Source organism: Thalia democratica, chromosome 9, assembly GCF_965202585.1.
Source record: "Thalia democratica chromosome 9, ktThaDemo2.hap1.1, whole genome shotgun sequence".
Taxonomy (NCBI): Eukaryota; Metazoa; Chordata; class Thaliacea; order Salpida; family Salpidae; genus Thalia; species Thalia democratica.
In genome coordinates, this window is record NC_139173.1 from 25,490,561 (window position 1) to 25,517,215 (window position 26,655).

The window sequence follows — 26,655 nt, forward strand, 5'->3', positions numbered from 1 at the left end:
GCATAAAAGATATTTTACCAGGCTAGACAAATTGTATAAGTCATATGAAATAAATGAGCAGTTCTAACTTATTAGACAAGAATAGTTCGCAATAAACAAAAAACTTAAGCATAAAAAATACTAACGAGACCAGTTATCAGTTTAAAAGACTTAATAACAAGTAATTGAAAGTTTTATTTTAATCTTAAATATCAACGTACCTGTAAAATAACGGAAGATTTAAGACAAAAACAATCAAAAAATCTTTTTTAGCGTAAATTTTCATAGGATAAATAAGTTAAAATGTAAAACTGAGCCACAGTTGTTTATTCTATTATTTTGTTTTAGAACTTTTCTTTACTTTTGAAAAACAGTTTCACTACAACTAATTTTTAAAACCAGATATAACGATTAGAGTATTGCACTTTAGCCTTTTCATTTTTTTGAAGTAAAAAAACATGTCAAACTTTTAACTAAAATTCAAAACAGTGACAATCTTTAAATAATAGTTTAGTAGAAACAAAAACAAATCGATTTTAGTTATTGTTTGAATGGTTTAAAACATATGATTGAATCACACTATAAAGTTTTACAAATTTAAAGATTAAAAAAATGGTTATTTTCTTAATAAGTATGCTACTACATACACTTTTTCTTCAACCAAAAGTAATTTATTTTGCAAAACAAATAAAAAACATGTAAGTTAAAACTTAAAAAAACCAAACTAATTTTATTATAATTAGAACAACGTACTTTAATATTTTTTGTTTTAAGTCCCAAGTTTTAAACTATTTTCAGTTTAAAAGTACTCTAAAACCAAAGAAGCTATAGAACAGCGAGGTGATAAAAACCAAAAGACAAAACTAACTAAAGCAATTTCTTTATCTTTGTTTTAACTTTTATTTGAAAAAAAAGTTAAAACTATCAATATATAAGTTTAAAACCGTACTAGTATCACAAAACTGTTATACCGGAGTTATTTAAAGTGAGCGTATTTGCTTGTTAAATATATTGAAAAGTTTATTTACTTCTTCACATCTCATCATTGTACAAACTCGACATTCAGAACACATCTTACAACTCACTGATTCAGAATCTGTATTATAAATTGAATAAATTTTGAGCTCGTTTTTAAAGTAATCACATGTACTTTTTTAGGTTTTAAATTGGTTAAACAAATAGATGATTCAAAAGTACTTAAATAAGTGATATACAAGTTTATGTACAGTCTAAAACAAGCATAAAAATAGAAAAAAAGTACTTTAAAAAATTTTAATTTAGAAAAATATATTTAAATTAGCTTTTTCTTTTAAATTTGTCATGAAAAACTAATTTCTTATTTTTTTAAGCTAGTAAATTGTATTCTTTGATCGAACACTCAGCGTTTATTTAGAAAACGCTTTAAAAAGTAATAAAACAACATATACTTACAAGAATCGCATTATTCTTCTTATATATCATTTAAATTCTCCGGACATTTACTGCAATAATCACAAATATCTTCCATTCTTCCAAACTCTGAACAGTTCTAAATATTAAACGAAACAACACTGCTAAAAATAATAATCAACAAAAATCAGGGTCTCCTAGACCGCTTGTTTTTCGGGTTTCTTTCTGGGTCCCTCTGGAGCGTTTAGGGCTTTTCAATCCGGTACTTTTCGCACTTTTGGTCTGAATACTGGTCCATCGTCGAGTCGAACCTGGTCCTCCACGTCCGCCAGTAGTCCATGTAGTCCACCACCAACCTCGTCTGGTACTGCACCCCCGGGGAAATCCCTGGTGGGTCATCGTGGCCTCCTCCCACCCACTAGCCCCTCTGGAATCCGAACCTTATCTTTCTCTTCCTGCCAATGACCAGGTACTCCCTGCCGCGTCGCAACCTGGGGCAGCACGGGGAGTAGACCCAGATGTACTCCCTGCGCATGAGGGTCATCAGTGAGGATTTGTAGACTTTTTTGATGAAGACGTCGTGACGTCGCCTGCCTCCTTCAAGCCTCGACTTCGACAAGATCTTCACGTGGATCACTGTAGAAAAAAATTTAGTTAGTTTTTAGACTGGTAATTCACAACAATGTTATATAATTCTTTTTGGAATACTAGTTTATTTTTGATTATTTTTGCAGGTAGTTTACAATAAAAATAAAATCACTTAAAACCAGTAATTCCCAAAGTAGGGGCCGAAATCACCATTCATTTTGCACAAAAGATAAAGTACAAAAATGGTTTTACATGGATCACTGTGTGACATTTGAATAGTTTTTTAAGGTTTTTTAGCTGGAGGTTTATAATAAACAATAGTGGTAAAAATATCACTAAAACTAGTAGTTTCTAAAGTAAGGGGATATATTAGTAGATCACTGCAGAAAAAAAAAGAGTAATATAGGGTTTAGATCAGGGTTTCCCAAAGTGGACCAAGTTGCTCCCTTGGGGACTATGACAGATACTCAGGGGGCCATGAGCAGCAAAGGGTTAATGGGGAGGCCACGAGCAGTAAAGGAGCCACAGGGGGACCATAAGGTCATAACTTGAAACTTAACTAGATATCTAGATATTCTGGAGTTGTTGATAATGAAAAAAAAAGTTTATCGGTGCTTTTAATGGTAGTTTTTCGAGTAATCTTTTTGAAGAAGGCCATATTTCTTTTTAATGTTGTTAAAGGGGCCATTTGAAAAAAGGTTTGGGAAACCCTGGTTTAGATCGACATTCAGAAAGTAATGAGGCGATATTGCCCTCTTACTTTAGGAAACCTTTTTTTGTGTTAGAAGTCGGTTATGCATAACAACCTCAATTGTTTTCCTGCAGCCACTGTCAGTATTATTGATTTACAGGAAAGTTAGACAAATTTTAGACCAGTTTTTACAAATAAAGGGGGCAATTGTTGTTGGCGATACATTGTTGTGGTCAGTGTTATAATTTTTCACTTGTCTAAATATTATCAAATTTTGCTGGAAAATAAATAAAGCCAATCCTGGCTACAGAATTACAAAAGGAGTTATTCTCTTTGAATCAATATTTGTTGATGCATGACCAATGTATCAAACAAAATTTTTTGTTACCTAAAGGGGTTATCAACTCCTTAATCGTTTTCTTACTTTGGTAACCACTGGTTTAGATAAAACTTATATGAAATAAAAAACTACAAATGTATTTACTTTACACGTGTTTCAAACTTTTCATAGGCCAAGTTCACTTCGAAGCTATAAACCATGTTTAAAATACCACAATAAATATAAAATTAAAATTAAGTAAAAAGCGTTTTAACAAGAGATTTTTAATAGAATATTAATAGAAAAAATACAAACAACAATAAAAATTTCCCTTGTCTTTGGTAAGTTTTAAAAGTAAAACAAAAATATTCTAAGAATTTTATTTATAAGTGTGATCACAGTTTAGATGGGTTGTGGATGACTAATAATTTGATGCATATTTGAAAGTTAGAAAAATATTCAGTCAGTATAAAATAATGTACGTTAGTAACTTAAAATTTTTAAGTCTATAAATATAAACTTTTAAGTTTTAAAGTTTTGTCATAAGGCTTAAAAAGTTCACTTATCACTAATCAATCAATGCATACTAAACTAATTAGTTTAATTGCTACATACTTAACTATTTAACTTATGCTTTAAATACGAGTAAAAAAATATTCTTATGAGCAATATTAAACTGAGTTACATATAATATTATACTGCATATGTTTAAAAAAAAATCGATCAAATTAATTTAAAAATTGTTAAGTTTAGTTTGTAATTTTGCACAAGTTTGTTTTTAAAAATTGATAATTATTTTTAGCTTAATTCAGTTTGCACATTTTAGTGTTAAATAAAAAATAAATAAATAAATTTTCTGTTACATCTGTTTTAATTTCTTATTAACGAATACCTGTTTTATATTTTTAATTTTACTTTTTTTTCAAAAAAATTTACGATTCAACTTTAATTTATGTTGGAAAAGTAGAAAGAAACCAAAAGCGGTCAAGTTAGTAGATCTTGAAAGAATCTTTAAATTTTTATAAAAAACGAAACTTAAGTGTTGTTACAACAAACACTAGCTCGGAATAAAAAATTAAGCGTTTATTTATGGTCTAATACCGAATTATTTTTCGGTTCACAAACTATTTGCGCGAATTATACCATATAATTTGCACAAAGCAACACGAGAAAACAATAAAAAAAGTAAATCTGCACGGTGGCCTTTAACTTGAAACTTTTTCTAGAATATTTTAAAGAAGTGTTAAGTAAGTTAGAGTTTAATTTTTTCAAAAAAAAAAATAATAAACCCGGCAATAATTTAATGTTTTACTTTAAGTTTTTAATAAAAATTTAAATTACTGATTACACCGTGACTAAATAGCAAACAATTTAGTTTAACTATTCTATAAAATTTTTACAAGCTTATTTTGTATAAAATTAGAAAACAAAGTAAGAATAACGAACAAAGTTTTTGAAATGTATGAGCTCCACATTGCAGTTTTAACTTTACTTTTGTGTTTAAATATGCATTAAAGTATTGCAAAATACAAAAAAATACTAAAGCATTTTGACAAACTAAAGGCGTATTGAGCTTGTTTGTTTAGCTTTAGTTTGTTTAAAACCCAATAAGCTTGCTGAAATAGGATAAAGCCCTTGTCATAGGTAAGCATACGCTAAACCTGCTTTTGTTAAATGTTAAGGAGAAAAAATCTTTTGATACAAATAAGTATGCAGTATACATCACTACAATCTTAGTAAATAAGAAATGGGTAGAATAATAAGTTTATGGACTTACTATTCAACTAAAGGGTTTAGTCAAATTATTTGTTTAGTTATATAAAGTAAAAGACAATTTTAAGGAGTTTTATTTATTTGCAATAAGATAGTTTAGTTAATTTTCATCCGTTACAAGCTTTGAATTTTTGTAAAAAAATAAAAAAATTGTTATTTTAGAAATATACTAATTATTTCAACATAACACTGTATTATATTTACCATGCAAATGAAGCTATTGTCTTCGACTTAAAAAATTTTGATTTCAAAACAAGTGTAAAGTCTAGTATTAAAGTTTTGTCGTTAACTATCTTTTTTAAATAGTAAATTTTAACTTCTGAAAAAATTGTCTACAAATTAATATAATACAAATGAGAAAGAGTGTTTAAAAAATAAATACTTTTCATTATGTTCAAGTTCGTAAAAACAAAACAAAAATTAACGTAATTTTAGCTAAGGAATCACGATTAATTGAAAATTTTAACAGACTAGGTACTACAAATATTTTTATTTAGATATTAAATATAATAAAATACACAATTTATGCAAAAAACTAGCTAAAACGTTATTAATTGTGTAAAAAACAGTTATATGTTCACTTTGTTTTCTCAAATACTAATTAATGTTCGTAAGTTTACTTTGTGTCGTTTATGAATTAAACTTATACATTTAAATTGCTTTTATATTTTAATACGTTAAAACTTACTGGAAAATGTTTTCTGTTGAAAACCAAATAACTAAGTGTTGCCACGCCATAACTAACAACAAAGGAACATTTTGAAAGTATTTCTATTAAACTATTGTTGATAACAAACTGGCAAACGTGTTGATTAGTGATAACTAAAACTTGAGCAAATATTAAACCAAAAACAGCTACAAGCTATGATTTTTCTTATTTTCAAATAGCTTTTACGAAATTTATAAAACTAGTTTTCAGTATTCATCAACATTTTTTTGTAAGATTCATTACATCAAACGTGTTTATAAATTCTAAAACTACTAAACTCGAGTTAGTTAGTTTCATTACTAACTGTAAAAAGTAAGTAAGAAAATACTCGAGTTAAGCAAACAAAAAAATACTTAACACCTAATAAGTTTTTAGAATAATTTTCAAAAATCGCGCAAATTTATCAAAAAATAGCCACTTAAACATGTTGTGAGACTCATAGAAAATTGAACAACTTGTTACGGCGATATTTTATCGTCAAATAAAAAATGACGTTAATCTATTGGTAGGTCAACATTAGGGAGATTAGTGTGATATGTATATCTCTTTATTAACTTTTAAAACTAATAATGCCCAGACTGCTACGAACAGCTCGACTTACAGGCGATTAAAATATTCAAGTTATTTTTCAAATTTTGTTTGCTCACCATAATCGTTATAAGTTATGTTACCGTAAGAATTTGACACAGAAATAAATCTTAAAAACTCATATACTTTTGACACACTGTATTGTGTAATTCATAAAAAAGTTAATTACTCAAGATCATGTTTAGTTTATCTATCTGCGGAGTTGATTTTGAATTTTTTTATAACGATAAAGTGGTGATCTATATTAGTAACAATATTTTGCAAAGTTTTATAAATCCAGCGGCATAAGTATTTATTTTATCCAACAATGTATAAACTGACAAGAAAAATTCCAAGCAACTTACCGAAATCGCTGTTGCAAAAGTGTTTCTTTCTACCCACTGTTTTCTTGCACGGACGACAATATTCCGGCTTGTTCTTGTTACTTTGGTGGTGGGCAACCTGTAATGAAAGACAAATAAGTTAATTTGACCCCTCTCTCAACAACTTAATTGTAATAACACGTATATAAGCCATTTTAAAAATTTATAATGCCGACTGGAATGCTTTTATCTTTGTAATTTTTGGTAATTTTCTCTAAAAAATTTTCTTTCATGTGCTATAAATTCTTTAACTTATTAAAAACTTTATAAATAAATTTTCATTGATATGTCATCTAAGTGTGTAAACTTTTTAAGCTACAATAAATAATATATAAAACGAACTTTTACAAAAAATAGAAACAATTATATTCATAATTATGCTGTTATAAAACAACAATTTTACAAACTTTTACATATCTTCAACCACAACTGAATTCTTACCATAATAGAAAATTGTTATGTTAAAAATATAAAATTTGTTTTTATCTTCTTAAACCTAAGATAAGAACACTCAATGTCACACTTAAACACAAAAATAAACAAATATATATGTTATAAACAATATTTAAACAAAAGTAACCTTGCTTATTTTAGGAGTCTGTGTAGGTATGTGAACTACATGAATACTTGGCGAACTAGTTGTTACTGGTGTTGTTGGTTGTAGCTGAGTGGTTGTAGGTTAGCTGATTGTTGTTGTTTTTGGTTGGTAAGGGTCAATGTACGGCATCGTCTTTATATTTTCTGTTTGTTGAAATATATATTGAAATTTATATTTATACTACAAATATCACAAACACTTTAGTTAATTTCTACGTTTCAAGTATCCTACTAGTAAATTTCTACTGGTTCAATTTTTTTAAATTGTCTGTCAAAAAGTTTTATAGCTTGCTCTGTAATAGATTTAGTTTTTAATGTTCGTAAACTTAGTTTAACCATCTAATTAACTATTTTAACTACTGAAACAACATTAAAACTTTAAAAAAAACATGTAAACTATCTAACCTTTGTTAGGAATAATTTGAAATCTTTTTCTACTATACTCGCGATTCTGGCTGTCAAGTTGGTTGTTTCCAAGATAATATTCTATTTCCACGTGAGGCTCTTAACCTAAATACAGCATCTGCAAAAAATAAAAATAGTATTTTTTTTCGTTTGACACTTTGAAAAAGTTTCAACAGTTACAGTTTTATAAAGTTTAGGCTTCTAATAAAATACAAAGATACTAAATAATTTGTAACTGTTTAATTATTTACCTGACAGCTTTTTTAAATTTTGTAACTTATGAAAAAAAAGTATTAGCGATACCTTTTAGGAATACCAAACGAACCCAAATAAACTCACTAATTTGCTCTCGAGTTAATTTAAGAAAAACTTTTAGTTATACAAAAAGCTTCCTGAAAAATAAATAGTTGCTAAAATAGTGTCTACACCCTTTATAAACAAAAAGCGAGTTTTTTTTTAATTTTTATTCTCAGTATGAAATACAGTTTAGTGTGAAAAAAGTTGAAGTATGATGTATAAAAATTTTTAAAAAATTTAAAAAATTTGGTATTATAATTCTATAAATTGTTTTTTGCAATGTACCAACGAAACGTATAACGAGTAAAAAGTTAAAACAAATGTAAATTTTCTAGAAGATTTTATAAAATATTTAATAAAATTCACCATGATGTACAAATCGGTTTCGGTTCTTCCCCCGATCACTAACGTCTCGTTATTTTCCCTCCTGTCGTACCTCACTTGAGTTCCACCCGCGGGTATTTCCCCCGGATAGTTGATCAGCCAGTTTCCGTTGATGACGTAGTTCACGTATTCGCCCCTCGCCTCCATCAGCGCTGCGTATGAGAAATAGACTTTAAAAAATATATTAAACATTACTTTTTAAAATATATTTAAAAGTTTGTGTTAGTGTTTCGGTTGTGTGAAAGTTGTTGAAGGTTTTTATTGAAACATTTAATTTTTTTTTTTTTCTCCCCTCGCCTTTTGTTTTGATAACAAGAATTTATAACAGTTTTAGAACAAATTTAAATTAAAAGTTTTAAGAAAATTTGATTTAGTGTATAAATGGTACATAAAGTTAAAGCTGTTTTCAAATGAACCATGTAAACCCTTTTAAGGTTTTAGTTTTGCCTTAACTTTAAGAAACATACTATAGGATTGGACTTTTTAACTTCAAGTGTGACCAATTTTTATAACATTATAACTGTTACAAAAACAGTAACATTGTAGAGTTCATTTTTATGAAATGAAAGTTATTTATAATACAAGTTAAAAAGTTCTATACAACCTTTAAAAAAAATTCTAATGAACAATCAACTTTTTTAATATTCCCATTGACATCATGAGTAAAGCTAAACCAATAAAAAATATTAACCTTTAACATAAAAACTGCATTGTAAAAATGCAAAATTTTCCAGACTTTAGTTTTACAAATTTCAATTTCGAATATTAACAATTTTTCGTATATAAAAAAAGGGGTTTTATTAAATAAAGAGAATGAAACATAATTTGTTAGCTAGAATTTATTTTAATATAACTTGTAAAAGTGTTCAACCACTTTAAAGACATAAATTTCTAGACAAAAAGCATTTGCCAGTCGTAAAGCGATTGTCGCAAGCCCTGATTTCAGCAGAAAACCGACTAAATTGGATTACTAAAGGGTATTACCCCTGTAAATAGAGGATTAGTGTTACGTTTCAACATACAGAGATTAAAAAAATACCTTTTTTGATCTTTAGTGGCTATTAATTTATACGTTGGATTTTTTTTTCTAAATAGTTTAATAAACATAGGAATGAGTTGCACCCATTTACAAGAGGTTTTAGTTACAACCAAGCCTTAATAATTTCAGCTGATTTAATTTTAAAAATATTTTTTGCTTTTACCCATCCTTAATATTAGCTGACGTTCCTTTTAACTAAATCATACTTGAACTTGAAGTTAATTTTCAACATGTTAACCAGTTTTAGTTTCAACATATGAAAATTGATAAATAGAAAAAAGCAACAAAGTTGATATAAGATGTATTTAAACGGTTATTGAAGGTGCTTACCAAGCAAGTTTTTAGAAGATTCGACCACTTTTATGTTTGTCGCTCCTTTGGGAATCATGTGTAATTCGTTGTAGAGTCCTTTTACTGCGTTAAAAAATAATAAATTAAAATATTTTCAACTAAACTCAGCTTATTTTTTGATATTGTTAAAAGTCAAAATGAAAGTTGTTGTAATTAGAACATCATTTAACAAACTACTATAGCAAGTTTTTATCAACACAAAGTAATAAAACGCAAATAAAAAGGCACATGCTTAAAGTTTTTTAAGTCATAAGCATCCAAAAAAAATACAAATTTTAAGCTAACTAAAGTCAGTAGTTTATTTGAAAAGTTTTTTAACTAGAGTAAGCGTTTTAAAACAAACTAAACTTTTTTAAAGACTTTTTCAAGTTATATTAAATCGCCTTTTGTCGAAAGAAAATACAATTAATCAAAGTATCAAACGAAATTCTTGCACCAAGTATTAACTTCAACTTATAAAAAGTATTTAAAATTCGATTTAAAATTTTTCAAGTTCAGCATGTAATTAACTTAATTTAAAACTAACTGTAATCTTTTCTTTGTTTGATGATCATTTGTACTCTCCTGCAAGTGGAGTTGTCTCCTCCGCAAACTCCGCATTTGTCCTCAACTCTCGTCGACCCCAGCATCCGGTCGCACCCCACTTTCTTATATAAGTTTGTTAAATTAAACACAAGTTAAAATGATTTATATCTATAAAAAACAAGAAAAAAACAAACTTTCAATCTGTATGCTGAAAAAATTAAATGTCTATTTTATTTTGGTCTATTCAGCCAAATATTCTTTATGGTATTTAAAAAACAAATTTATTATAAAAATACTCAATTAATATTAGTAGCTGTCCAGATACTTTTTCCTTAAATATAATAAATAGTAAAAATACGCGCAAAACGAGCAATTTATTTCGCCACAAAATATTCCCACGAAGTGCACCTGTTTCAATATCACGAAAAAGTGAAGGGGGAGCGAAAACAACCGGAAGTTGTTGCTTAGCAACGAGAAACTGATTGCTTAGCAACCCGCCATCGATACAACGAGAAACACTCTTGTGACGTTATATTCGATCTTTGTCACTTTATATGCACCAGTTTGACTTGTGCTTAAATATCCAATTTGTTTTGATAAATACGAACATGCAGAATTCAATAAAATATTACTTTGCTTACAAGTTTTTTTAAATTACAGTCATACATGAAGTTAATTAAATGCAAAATTTTCGTTGCACGGAAACTTAATTTGGTAATTAAATACGGTGAAATTTACATTATTAGAATTGTGCAGAACTTGCTTTTATGTCATTTGAGAAAACATTAATTACGTTGTTTTATGATAACGTTAAAAAAAATTACTAATTAAAAAAAAAAAAATATTTTTGTACTTAAAAATGTGTTTACATGAATTTATGAACAATAAATATATTTCTAAGTTGTGCATCTAAAGACTTAAGTCAGTATAATTCTGTAATTATTATAATGTTTTTAAAATACTAGGAAGATCTTATTTTTGTCCATTTTACTGAGTTTTATTGATACATTAAAATAAAAAATATATTTGTAACGAATTTTAAGCCTAACACTTTCATGTTATGAGCATTTTTAGTATATGTAAAGTATTTTATGACCAAGACACTTTATAGAAAATTATATTATGATTTATGTTAGTCATAATAACTACGCATAAATTTAACAAAAATTTCTTTTATATATAAATAATTTCAAGTTCAAAGGGTGTCTGCTAACTAAGCTGCAAAGATAAAAAGCAGAACATATTGCCAGCACAAAATTGCTAATTATAAAGATTTATTTGCAAGAAAAACAACTTATAAACCAACCAACAAAGCAGCCAAGAAACAGACAATTAAGCAGAGATTGATGCCAAATCGAGGTAAGAGTTCACCACAAGTTAGTTTGAACCGAAAATAAATCTCTTAGAATTAGTAAAAGTTCAGTTTCTATTATCAAAACTAAAACCTGCTTTGAGTTTTTTTCAATTTTTATGAGCCCTGTAAAAATTACACTTCCCAAACAGATATGTTATAAAACAATATATTGCTTTTATATTTAATCAAATAATAAGAAATTTTGATATTTTCAACATGGCTTTATTTCAGTCAAAAAGTATGTTTAATCTTGTAATATACACTTAGCAATATACTTTAAAGATTATTGTTATTATGTAGCTAAGCTTAACTTCATTACAAACCACAAGAATTTTATTTATTCAATTATTAACCAAACCCTAATCTGATGATTTGATTATACTTTTTATCCTATACTCGATTGTTTTAAAACTAGTATAAAACTTTATTTTGTTATATAAAAATGTTAAAATATAAATTTAGATAACAAAAAAAAATTTATAATCTTCAATATTAAATAAAAATTCTTAAAAAATTTAAAATTTATTATATGTTCAACTGTAATACATTAATAAAGACGATTTGTTATCGATATTGGTAATTTGACAGGAGAGTAGAAAACACCCAGATTATAATCTTCCATAAACTCAAGTGAGTTTTCACTTTAAGGCTATCTTTTCTCAAGCTATTTTTTATTCAAGTTATTCTGTAAGTACTTGATGTGTGCTCGATCAACGTCGGCGAGACAAACAATGCTTTTGAGCGCTGAATGTTGATCGTGAAATTTTACTACCATGTCACTTAAACTTTGCACTATTTAAAACTTGTACTACTCAAAGTTTAAGATTACATTAAACTGATATAAGTCGAAAATTAAAAACTGTCTAACTTTATTTATGTTGAATTAGAGCTGTTTTTTTAATTTTATATAGTTTTGATTGTTTTTTTCAAGAAAGTATGAATTTTAAAATATTTGTTGTCATTAAAAAATTTAAGTCGCTTCTTCCTTAATCTGTTTACATAAAATACTCATTTATTTTTGTTCGTGAAACAAATCATAAAGTTTGAATGAAGTTTGAATCTTATAGTTTAATAACCACCATGAAAGTTTGTTTTTAGGCGATGAATTACATTACTAGAAATATATGGAACAATGGATCAAAAAGGTTTTAACTTGTACACAACTATATGTATCGAGTTTACTTTACAGTGTAGAAAAATATATTTAAAACAAAAAAAAAACGTTTTATTCTGAAATCTGTTTTTCTAATTTATTCTGACTTGTTTATAAGTCCAATTTATATTAACAGAGACAATCACACAACAGTAACATTTCGTCGAAATTAAACAAACAAATGTGATAGTTCTCACAATGTTTTTTCTTTTGATGTGCTGTGCATAATTGTTTATTAAAAAATAATATAACAATATAACCACACTTACATGTGATTTATAACACCATTGCGTTAATTTGACACAAATATTAAAAAAATTATTAATATTTGTTTTTATACGAAATACAAGCTTTACAGTAATACACTTTATAATTACGAATGTTTAAAAATATAGCTTTTCCGATTTTTATCAAAAGAAATTTTTTAATACATTTAAAAGTATGTATTTTTAAAAAGCAACTTTTATTGACAAGCTTTTAAATACAAATATATAGTTTATGTAATTTTCACAATATTCTACAAATTTTGTTAAAACAAAGCATACAAGTACCACTAATGCACATATTTTAATTATAATAAACAAACTAACCATACAAGTACCACTAATGCACATATCGTATTTGTCTGTAGAACATCTGGTCCCGTCCCTGGCCGACCCGAATGTTTTGTAAAATGTTGAGTTGACCGCCAAGCAGTTCAACATGCATGGTTCCTGAACTTTACTGCCTGTTTGATTTAAAAATTTTAGTTTATTATTAAAAAGAGTTTAGCAAATATTGTATCATATAAACAAAACATCATATATTTTATTAAAAAATTATATCGAAATAGTAATCATTTTAGACATTATTATGTTTTAACGATTATGTTGTTAGTTTAATATTCAAGAACTAAAGAAGTTTAAACTTTACAATCTCTATCAAAATAAGAAAAACTGATAACTTATTCAAAAAAGGGGACAAGTTCTAAAGACTAAAACTATTTACATAAGTCAGATCATAAACAAACAAAAATACGGCTACTTTAGAAATTTTATAAAACAACGACTTATTATAATTTGGTATCATTTAAATTGGTTATGAAATGTTAAATTCAACAACAAACTATTTAATTGCCTTCGTGTGGCAACTTTCAATCTTTGATATTTTTTCAAGCAACAAAACACACATTATTACGATGAAATATGTAGTAAAAGTTTATATAAAGGCGCCAAATGTTTGACACAAACAACTGTCTCATTGTGCTACTCAACACAGCATATTTACAAACCATTCCCTAAATTATTGCCTGGATAAAAAAAATCTTTGAAAAATATTATCTGTGTTGAAAATGTGTCAGATCTATAAATAGGAATATTTCGTGATAGAAGTGAAATTCAAAATTGCTAAGATAAAAGTTAGTTCATTATAAATTAGTATAAGGTAGTTTTTCTGTCATTTTTCAATTTTGTAAAAGGCTAGTAGCATTTATATTGTTATTCTATAACTATTAAACTCTTATTAGTTTAAAAAATTGTTGGCAAAATAGGATTGTTACAAGTTTTTATTAAATAATTTAGACAATTTTTAATTCGAAAATTAGTGTTTAAAACAGGGTTTCCCAAACTCATTTACTAAATCGCCCCCTTTTTAGAAATTTGAAAAATAATCGCCCCCCACGATTTTAAAAAGTAGTTTTTCTCTTGAGTACAAACTTTTTGCCAAAAAAATTGTGTTCGAAATGTAATTTAGTCTGGTATTTCTTTTACACGCACTTTTGGGCTGTGTTCAAAGTAGTTTACAGGGCTTGAGAAGAAAGAGTACTGTTGTTTTCTTATAAGCCCAGTAAAGTGTATTAAAATACTTAAATATTAAAAAGCCTTGTGTAATCATTAATCAATCCTGTTTAATTATGAGTTGTTTTGAAACTAATGAAACTTTTAGGGTAGTAGTGGACAACTTTTGTAGTCAGCAGTTCATATTTACTAAAAAATCTTTTCTTGTTTCGAATCGTTAAAAAAATGTAATTGCTGGCTGCATAACTTAAAAAAATATCATATAGAAAACTAAAAAAACTCGAGCATAATTGTAATAAAATGATTTACTATTATTGTGATCTAGGAAATACTAAAGTAACTGAAAACCAAATTGAAAGTGTATTTCAAAATCATAAGCATCAAAAAACTAAATTTTGTTTTTTTTGCACAAGTAGTTTTAAGTTACTTGGCGGGTCGAAATTTGATTGGGTCTGGACTGTAAGTTACCAATCTGAAATCTTAACTGAAACCTGACATTATAACTATCTCTCATTTAACGAATTTCGGACATTTAGAGTGAATACTAAGTAACTTATTTAAGCCGCACAAAATACTTAAATTATTTTATAAAAAGGCATATTCTAAAATTAAATACCAGAGATTAAAAAACTATAAAAGAATGAACAAATTTTTTTAAACATAATGAAATAGATATTAAAACATTATTGCTGATCCAGTTTTAGGAAGTTTGACCGACTGGTTGATTATCTCACATGAAAAGTGGGTTTATCAATAGCCTCTGTTAATGTAGTAAAATTATTAATTTCAATGCTGAGATATATTATAAGCAAGTTAGTTGTAAAATTAAAAATTTAATTCTAAACTTTTTAAACTATATGTTTTGTAGTAGAGAAGCGTTAAATAGCATTTGACTTAAAATAACTTTTAGGAAACTAAACCTTAATTTTAACATTTTTTTCTTCATTTAAATTCCAAAAAAAAATCAAATGTTTTACAGTTAATTCTGTGAACAGAAAGTAATCAATTAAAAAAATCTTTTAATTGTGTTAAAACTTTCTTTTGTAATTGTAGCAGTCTTTTTGATTGCTTATTTAATACTGTTTAATTTCATTTTTTCTCTAGTTATAAGCCTATAAAAATTTACCAGAAGAAAATAGTGAAAGCTAGTGTTGAACTATTAAAATAAACAACATATTCTAATTGTTAATATATTAAAAAATAAGATAAAACAAAAAACAGTTGTATTAATAGTTTAAAATTATTTAATAAATAGATTTTCTAACATTAATAAGTCAAGTTAGAAAATAAATTTGAGATAATAATAATCTTTTAAATGAAAAATTTGAAGTCATTTTAAATAGAGACATCAAATCTATACTCTTTTAAAACCAAAAATAATTTTTGAAATAAAAACTTTAATGGTTCTCAAGGTTTTTTTATTTATACAGATTAAACAATTATTAACAAAAATATGTTAAATAAATTTCTTTCAAACAAATACTTTAACCACTATGTTATAAAAACTTTTAGTGTAATGTAAATCGACAATTATAAACTACAAATTAACCAGGTCAAAACAAAGCTATTAACATATTTAAAACATAAAACATTTTATAAATACAGTAGACTTCCTCTTCAATTCGCACTTTGAACAAAATAAAAAAGTTTAAACTCAAAAATTATTACCATTTTTTTTACAAAATGATAAATTTAAATATGTTATATGCAATAACGTTATGAATAAACATGAATTCAACTAAAACATAAAACAAACATTCATAAAAAAAAGATCTATACAAGTTATTAAGTATTGTGTATTTTTTGTTTTATCAATACTTAGTTAGTAATAGACTTTGTTTAAGTTAAATTTAAGAAAGTATGAGTTTCCACTTTTTTTGGGTAAAAAATGCGAACTCAAGAGGAAGTCTACCGTAAAAAATATTTATTAGGCATTATGCAAACCTGTAATAGAATAAATAACTTAAAAGAATTTTTAATATAAAAAGACTACTTAAATACAATACAAACCAGGTTAAACAAGAAGTATTTTAGAAGATCAAATAAATAAATAAAAACTTTCATGAAATAATGTCTGCTACTGAATTCTAATATAATGCGAAGGATGAGGTTCATGAATGCTTTCAAGTTTTTCTAGTCTGATTCAAATTAGGCAAATAAAGCCTCAAGTGACCTTTTTTACAAATATCTAGATTAGATATTTTGCTCAAGATGTTGATAACTAAACTGAAAGCTTTTTCAACAACGTAGCTAGAAGGAAAAACTATACACAACAATCTAAATTCCTCTCAAATGATTGGATACTTTTGCCTTAGTTTTTGTTGAGTCCAAAAGCTTTCATTTCGTTCTTTGGAAAAAAAAATACTTTAAGTTCAAGGTCAGTTTGTAAGTCGAAGAAGGTTTCCTGTGAGTCGTTTACTTCAAAAAGATCTGCCACGAAGGGATCCATACTTTTATCTATATGATAGCTTTTTTGTGTCAAATCGAAACTTTACTACTTAATATGTTGAAATTGTTAAAAATCCTAGATTAGAAAAAAAAATTTGCCTAAAATGTCAAATTCCAGGTTTTTCTAGGGAAATTGGCAACCCTGTATAGTTTTATTTCTTAGTCTAACTTAATGACTTTTCAAAAAACAATTGGAAATATCATGAGGTGATAGTTAATATAGAAAAAATAGGTTTTTACAAACCATTTATGATCCTAAATAACGTATATGTCAGGTTAAAAAATAGTGAAAAGAATTCCGATCGTCTATGATCAATGGAAGTGTTAAATAAGAAGATATATAATTAAAAATATGTAATTAACTTGAAAGTAGGAGTCATAAGTACTTGATTTTTTCTCTACATTTTACATAAACACATTAAACTTTTTTGTTAAAGTTTTACCACAGGGTCAAATATTTAATAGCAAGCTAAAATTAGTAAAATAGCAAAATAAAAACTAAAAATTTTATGACAACCCGAAATTTTAAAATCGCCCCCTTTTCACCCCTTACTAGTTATCGCCCACCCTTTCGCCCCCTTGCTAATTATCGCCCCCCGAAATACTAAAATCGCCCCCAGGGGGGCGATATCGCCCACTTTGGGAAACCCTGGTTTAAAAGCTGTTTTTAACTATCTTTATTACACTAAAATAAATTCTGCTTATAAAGCTTGTTTTTTAGTTTTTATGGGTCAAACTAAATAAAAGTTTTATATAAGTAAAATCACCAATAAAACTTAGTTTTAAAATGAGGAAGCTTAATACTTTACGTTACATATCTAAATTACAATAGTATTGTAAAAATTTGAAAAAAAAATTAAAACTTACACCAATAAAAATTTAAAATCGAACGTAAAAACATGCGTTATTTTATTCACAACACACTATAGTTTTTCCAAATTTTCATTGACAAAATGTTTTGTACCAACAAACAAAAGCATCTCAAAATAAATTAAAATGTTCACTTATTATAAAACTGGATAAATAATAGTATAAGTGCTAAATCAAATAATAAAACAAACAACAAAATAAATAAACACACTGTAATAAGGGATCCAGGTCAACGACTCGAATATTCCCCCAAAATTTTTTGGTGTTGTTGAATTCCGAACATTGTATTGCCCTGTAGTCGTCTTGAGAGTTGGCGCATTTCTGTTACAACAAGTGGTACTCATCTTATCGGTAATTACTAATTAAGTGCAACGAATGAGCAAATTTATCTTTAAAATCTTGTATGGGGCGTACGTTAAACGTCTGTACGACACGCTACTTTATTTAATATGGTAAAAAAATGAAATGGATGTAAGACTAGCTCCGTTATAAAGCATTTACTAAAATTGTTAAAAATATAAAATTCAAAAGATTTGAATTAAGTTATTGCCTATTTAAAGTTATGTAGTTTCGTTGAATATGAAATTGTCATACAACTAAAATATTAGTGAGAAAAAACTGTATTAATAATAGTTTTTTATACAGCTATATACAAACAATTTTTAAAAAGTTTACTTGCTTGATCCAAGTATAAAGTATTGTCTATGCCAAATGTTTATTAAAAGTTTTGTACAAACTATTGAGAAATTTAAAAAACTAAAATTACCTCAATATTGCATACCATGTATTGAAACAAGTTGCTTTCAGTACATTCATCCTTGTAGCTTGGGCTGAAATATATTATTTTTTACAAGTTATTAAAACTTAAACAAAACTAAAACAAAATAAATGATAAGTATTTCTCAAGCTACAGTAACACTCTCGTGATAGTATAATAAATTATAATGATCTAAAACAAAACTATAAAACAAACAAACCAACAAAAACGAACATAATTAAAATATATAAAATTACAAATACTCAAAGTATTTTTCAACTCACTCCAAACACTCACGTGACCTCATCGACACCCCTCCTCCGCAAGTCCTCGAACAAAACGACCATTCTGTCCACATTGAAAATGCCGCGCGAACGTTCGACACTAGCGGCAGCAAAACTTCGTACGGTTCTTAATTAAATTACCACAAACATCACAAATGATTTTTAAAATAGTTTTTATTTATAGTAGTATATTAGTTAATACAGAATAAATTTGGAAAGATTTATTATATTAAAGATATAATGAAAACTTATTGATGACTAATAAAAAATAAATGAAACTAAACTACTTAATATGATTAAATGTATGTGCTACTTTCTACTTTAAAACTCTAACTTAGCAGTGAAAATATCATCATTTTCATTGTAAATAGAAAGCTGCTTAATTTAAACAATAATTAAAGAAAAGTAATAACAAAAATCTACCTTCATCAATATCTTTGGCAGAAGTTATTACTAAATCTTCTTCTGAACCGCTGGTTGAAACTGAAAGACTTATTGAGTTTTGAAATATTAAACACTTTCATCTATGTGATTTATACTCAAGCTATTAAATAATAAATTAAAAGTTAATCTAGTTTTGTTTTAGAAATTACTACTTAATGTCAGAATTAACCTCTTTAAGTTGGAATTTATAATAAAGAATAATTGACAATAATTCAAAGGATCATAATATATCAACCTGACATCCTAAAAGGAGAAAATTTGCTCAAGTATCAAGTACATATGTTGTGTATAAATTGATGAGTGTTTTTCAAAAAAGCGTGTTTTTGTAACCTTTGGCACAGTGATGTATTCGTTTTAAGTAGATTAGGTTTTTACGAACTTGAGCTTAATCTTAATTTTAAGGTTATAAATTGGTTTGAAAACAATTAAACTTTTTTTAAATGTATCAATTTTTTATGATGATTTTCTAAATAAATTATTTATTATGTTTGTTACGTTATAACCTTATTAAGGTAATAAAACTTAAGTATTTATAGTAATTGCAAAGTTCAAAATAAACCTTTTTAAAATTAAATAGTTCGAGTTGGTTATTATTGTTTTAAGTGTAAAGTTATTAACAAAATAGTTAAACATAGTTGCTTAAGTTGAGACTTACGTACAAAAAATTAGTTTTAGCTTTAAACCTTATAGATTGACTTCATAAGGTTAAATGTTATTGTTATTGATTTTATAGTTATCGATAACGTATTAATAATTGAATAGAAAATCAATCATTTAAAAAACTTGAGCTTAACGATTTATTGCTTTTCGTGTTATGTTCATATATAAACTTAATTGAATAGAATTTTTAAACCGACCATTATTTAACTTACGTACGGAAGTAAGTCTTAACTTTAAAGGTTACAAATCGACTTAAAAATAGTTAGATATTATTGTTATTGATAGATAATGCTGTTATTGATATTATAGCTATCAATAACTTATTGATGGGTGAAAATGAAATCGAAGTTGTATGATTAAATTGCTTTTCGTGTTATAGCCATTAGCTTAAGAATGAAAACTTTTTTGAAAGAGGCAGTCCCAATTAAGACTTACGTACAGAAATTAATTTAATTTTTAAAGGTTACAAATTGACATGAAATGCTTGATTTTTTTTGCGAAATACAAAATCAATCATTTAAAAGTCTTTGTTTTGATAGTTTTTTGTGTTGTAGTCATTAACTTAATAGTTGAAAGGAAACTTTAAAACAGACACTGACGTTCAAAAGCTACTTGTCACTGACCAGTGCACACGTCACGTGCTTCACGGGTCAGCGAACACGAGCTCACTATTTTTGAATTGACCTTTAGACAATGCGAAATCACTCACCAGAAAAAAACAACATGAGAATTTTGCCAGCGGCTAGATGGCATTGTATACAAATACTGTCTGGTTGGTGTTAAAAACATGATTTTATTTCGTTAAAATTATTAAAAGTTGACGACTGCAGGTAATTAGCAGGCCGCAAAGTTATGGTTTGATATGCCACATGTAAACAGTTCACCACCGAAAAGTTTGAATAGCTGAAATTCGTTAGCCAAGTCTGAGGTCTTTTATTAAATTGATTTGTAAACTCATTTATTGTCTGTGGTGTAGGCTACCAGAACTATGTGATAAAACAAACCCTTTTAAGGAAGATAAAACTGTACATTTGTTGTCGCATATGATTGATTAAATAACTAATACTTTTGAAACGTTTTTTCAAATATTAATCTTAAAAAAAAGCCTGTATATATAATATATTCTAATTAAAAAACTTGTACTTAAATGTATTTGTAAAAGTATGCGTTATTAAATATGACTGTTCTTATACTGTTCTAGTAACAATAATAAAAAAATTACTGAAACTCTTACTTTTAGGTGCATCTATCTCCTCGGTAAACCTATGTATTGGAATCGCTTGTATCGCGTTGTAACTTGCGGGTCTGACCAGTTTCACTATGGGCTGCTCTTTCACGACCACTTTCCCGCTAAAATGCTTCCCACTTGAATATTTCCCGCCAAATTGCTGCTCGCTCGTTTCAATCTGCCCTGTCGAACTTCTGGTGCTGCTAGTCTGAAAATTTCAATCCTGGTTAATATATTGACTTGTAGGTTGTTTGACTTTGCTAATTGAACTGATTTAGTATTAGGTTAGTTAAAGGGTTTAGTAAAAGTTTACTTCTAAAAATGTTTACCTTTTTAAAGTAAAACCTTACACATAATGCTTCTACAATGTTTTTATAACTAATTTTATAGTGATAGCTAGAATAATTGGTATCGAAATGTTTTATTATGTTAAACAATGTATCTTTCTCTTTAACGTTTTATTTTTGTAAAGACTGTGTACATAAAGACTTCAGAAAAACTTTAAACTGGAATAAAAATGTTTGTTTATACTTTATTAAGTTTAAAAAAAGTAAACAAACTTTAGGATTTTTCTGTTAAAATATTTATTTAGAAATGTTTTAATTTAAACTCAAAATAAAACAACAAATTAACATTTTATTTTAAACCACAGGTATGAAAGTTTTAATTTTTCTAATTCAGACAAGCATATTTTATTAAAATCATCTTATGTGTGATTACACGGTATTAAACCAATTCTTATTGTTTAATGCGCGATATTAAAATAGAAGTGATAATTAAACCTCAAAGTTCATGTCGAAATTTATGTAAACAAAATTCATATGAAACAGACAAATAACGCGCGCTTTGTGGCAAGTTGTTGCCGTTAAAGTGCGGCTTCCTGTGCATAAAACAAAACAAAGTTGATACCTGAGGTAGCAGTAGAGAATTTAGCGCCAAGATGAAAGAGTGATGTCGACGGATCCGAATAGAGAAGCTCATTGTGATCAATCATGCGTGGCGACGTAAGCACGTGACTTTGAAATAGAAAACGTATATTTTATGATTTATTGAACCTTAACTGTTATGCTTGGGTTTTTTGTTTGTCATATTTACTTAAAACATTATATAATAAGCTGTTTCGATTTTATTTCAAAATTATTCTAAATAAAAATTTTAAAATTAGAGTTATATCATTGTTAGAAAGTCTGAAACGTAACGTTTAGGTTTTATATAAATAAATAGCTAACGTATACTAGATTTTTTTCTTATCATTTGCAATTTAGGGTAAACAAACATAAATTACTTATTTTATTTTTTGTTGTACAAAGCTTTTCGGCATAGACTTTATGTTCTTTTGAAACAAAAAAATCGATTTAAAAGTGTATTTTATGCGAATGGTTTCTGAAAGTAAAGTAATAAAAATCTACATTCAAAACAAACTAATAAAGAAACCTTTTTAAATTATCCTGCAAAATTTAGTTTTTAAACAAATTTGTATAAAATTAAAGTAGACTTTTTTTTTAATACTTACATATAACTTTATCAATAAACATTTACATCCTTTACATTTATCTTTTCAAGTACACATGAAATTTATAAATGTTTGTTTTTGAACACAAGTGCGAAACAGAAAACTTCAATTTGAGTTGTAACAGCTACAGTTTCTTGAGTTAAAGAATCTATATTTTATTATCTAAATATCAAAACACGTTGTTTTATATTTTATGAACGTTTTACAGCCAAGACATTCTAAAACACTTGTTTTTGAAATTACAAAGTTAGAACTTAAAATTGTTTTATAAAAAAATTATACTAAAATATTAAGGATGTTGGAACAAAAATAAGAATATGAAAGATTAAAGAATCCTTTTTATTTTATTATTTATTGATGTGTTATCTTTTTACAATAAAACAATAAACACAACTCCCTTAAATTTATCATTTTGTATACACAATAAAATCAAATAAATTTAAATTTTAGTTATTCAAAAAATAAACAAAAAGAAACACCAGCAAAGCTATCCTAATAAAAATGTCAAAACTGACACAACTAAATTTATGGAAAATATAAAATTGTTTAAAAACGACCATAAAAGTACAACTTATCAAGATAAATTACAATTAAAACCTGTCATTTATGAATTTCAAAAGACAAGCATAAGTCTACATAACTACCAGCCGATTACAATAACTCACCATGTATTAGTTAATGATTACTTAAGTCTTAAGAAAATATGTGCTTAACATCAAGTCGTGTAAGCACAGAAGGTCAACAAAATAAACTCTGATGTAATTAAGCCGATGACAAATATCGAGAGTTGTTCGCCGAGAGCGGAATTTTCTTTTTCGTCGGCAGAATTAAGTTGGCTCTTGTGACTTAAAAAGTTGGGTGGTCTCAGGTTAAAAAAAAAACTTTTTTTACATTTTTTTACTGTTGCCATTACAAACGGTAATGTTTATCATCCTTAAGATATTTGCCAGAAGCAGAGCTCATAGATAATATTTAAAATATTTTCTTGCACAAACGAAAAATAGCAACTTAACAAATCATCTTCAAATCCTTCTCTAGACTGCTATTCGAGACTAGACAAGTTGTCATGAATTATTAAGTCACGGAGTTGGATAAACAAAATGAACACGATTTCCAGTTTGCATGAATTCCAAAAGATTTGTAAATAAATGTGTTCTGTCTACGAAAACTGCTGTTTAACACATGTACTATTGCGTAACCGCGTATAATAGCTTGTATAAATATTCAACGAAAATTTTGCTACCATTCAAGCTTTCTAGTTGTATTTGGTAATTCTTTGTTTGCTTAAGTTACGCCATAAAGCCTGGTAATGTTACGTTTTTAATGCTTTTTATTTGTAAAACGAACAGATCAAGTTTTTAAGATGTTTTTAATAAATATCTGTTTGTTTAAGTTAGACCTTTAAGGACAGTAATAGTACATTTTATTACTTTTTATATGTAAAATAAATCATTCCAGTTTTTTTTTATCAAGTTATTGTTTGTTTAAATTTAGCCTTTTACCTCAGTAAAAATAGTTTTTTTTATTATTTTAGAAAATAAAAATTTGATAGTAAACTATAAAGTATACATATAAAACTTGCCAAATATACTTAAACCACAACTATCAATCACACGTTATAAAAAAGATATTTTTACTGTAAATTTGCTCTTATAACCTCAAACACATCCAAGCAAACAAGTAGCTAGTTGAGATAAATTTACAAGAAACAATCAAGCCTTCTTTGTGACGCAATAAAAGATGTCAAACTTCAAACCTTCTTTTTATCAGTTCAAGTTCAGTTGTCACACTTTTGTTCTGCTTCCTCCACAAACGCCCTACGCAATGTCGCAGTAATTTCTGCGTCTATTTTTGTCTTACGAAAGATAATAGCCAGCTAAATTGTCGACTTGAAAGTGACAGTGAACAGCTTTTCATAAAACAATTTTGCCGACGGTTTTGTCGTTTGACGTAGCCAAGTAATTTTATTTTTTCCTGACATAATTTAAAGTCGTTTAATAATTTACTGTACTTTTTTAACCAATAAAAACTGTATATCTTAAAAAAATATAATGTTCTAAATAAAAAATAGATTAAATTAAAATAATAAATAACAATAAATTCAAACAAACTCTAACTTGTTTTTAGTGTTATCAGATTGTGTTTAGTACTTTAAACTTATGTAGGCTAAAATTGTCGTATTAAAGTATTAATTTAGGTAATGAACAAAGAACATCGGCGAAAGTCTGCAGAGCGAAGTCCGCACTTTCGTTTGCCGTGAGACAAGCTCAAGTTTAACAAAAGGGTTTATCATGCCAATTCAATCATCAGACCACAAGTTTCGGTAGACTGAGATCGGTTTCGTCCTTATTATGACTCATCAGTCACACCGAAAAACTTGCAGTCGTTAATCTACAAACGGTTTATGATGCTTTCACATGAAGCAACCATTTGCTGGCAATTATCAGTGACGTCAGCATTATCCTTGCCGTGCAACGTTTAAAACATTGTCCACTAGGCAAGACATCTGGTACGCTCGTTTTAGTACGGTCAACAAAGAACATTGGCGAAAGTCTGCAGAGCAGAAGTCCGGAATTTCGTTTGCCGTGAGCTAAGCTCAAGTTTAACAAAAGGGTTGATCATACCAATTCGATCATCAGACCACAAGTTTCGGTAGACTGAGACCGGTTTCGTCCTTATTAGGACTCATCAGTCAGTCACAACCGAAAAAATTGCAGTCGTCAATCTAAAAACGGTTTATGATGCTCCATGATGCTTTATGATTCAATTATGCCCTCACTGCATAAAAGATTAACTGCACTACGAGATTAAAGCAATTATTGCTGACTGCAAATCAATAATATTCCTCAAAAAATGCTTCTGAATGCAAAAGTGTTTTCTGTAAACTCCGGCTGATGTAACGCTTGCCTTTGTAAATATCATAAGACTTTCAGCTGTTATTAGCCGTTTGAATGATAAGGCTGAAAAACGCTAATGCACCATGAAGACCGCAGGTAAAGAGCTGGCTATTACTATATAAGCTACATAAGTTATTGCTACTAAATTTTCCACCACAACTACTGGCAAGCAAACAGCGGTGTAATGGTGAGAGAAAAATAAAAACATTGAAAACATTTCGTCTCTCTCGGAAAAACTACTACCAAAAAATATTTCTTACCTGGAATTTATTTACCTATACTACAACTGCCGCTTGCCTAAGTACAAAATTGTCAATTTTTATCTCACAGCTTTCTTTGTCATTTTTCTTTGTAGTTTGAAGTACTTTTTCTTTTGTTTACCGACCGATAAAGATAACTGTAACGACCGCGAACCGCTAATTAAGCGGGTTAAAAGCATTTGTGTGCAAATTGAAATTAATAAAAAGCATATTAATGGGGTTAAAAGAGGGTATTGGATCGATCAAAAGCCGCACCTGGGTTTGAGTGATATTCGAAAATATTTTGAGTGATGGTTGATCGTTATCAGTTTTACGACAAACTTGTTTCTATTGAAGCTTTACAGTGATAACTTTCATTCGAAAAAATTTCCCACACACAAGTACAAAAGTGCCATATAAATTTTAACAAAACCTCCCTGCTTCAAGTTTTTATACTTTTTACATACAAGCGCGGTAAAAAATATTGCTTGAACATTTATCAATTGTCGGGCAGCTGCAATAACAGCAAAAGTTTATTGCTGCATTCAATTTACATACAATCGTTTTGACACAGTGCGAAAGTTCCAACAAAAATATTGAAGTATGAAAATTTGTTGCTAAACTTACTTTGGTGGTTTTCAAAGTTCTTAATAAGTATAGTATATAACTTCTAGACTAGTTAATATAATGACTTAACATAGCATATAGTTGTATTAATACCAAATGAATACTTTATAAATGTAAGTAAAGTTAAGCGTTATTTTTTAAAATTATGCAAGTAAATATTGTAAAGTCTAAAACAATTGTATAAATTTTTATTTGAAGAAAATTTGCTATTTATAAATTCTGTTTTGTTAACTATGAAAGCTCGTATACAACAGTTGTACAATAAGAATTTTAAAATAGTAAAATCGAGTTATAGCTTAAGCTAATGAGTAAATAATAAAAACAAAAAGTCAAGCTAAAGATAAAATGAAAGGAACTTAATTAAAAATAAAAGCAAATCAACTTTTAAGGTCGTTTTTCTCAAAAATTAA

At 27.4% G+C, this 26,655-nt stretch overlaps 1 pseudogene; it reads right to left on the reverse strand.

The window, feature by feature from the left end:
* Positions 1-1,612: 1,612 nt before the first annotated feature.
* On the reverse strand, positions 1,613-21,763 carry LOC145844953 (ADAMTS-like protein 5; annotated as a pseudogene).
* Between the last annotated feature and the right edge of the window lie 4,892 nt (positions 21,764-26,655).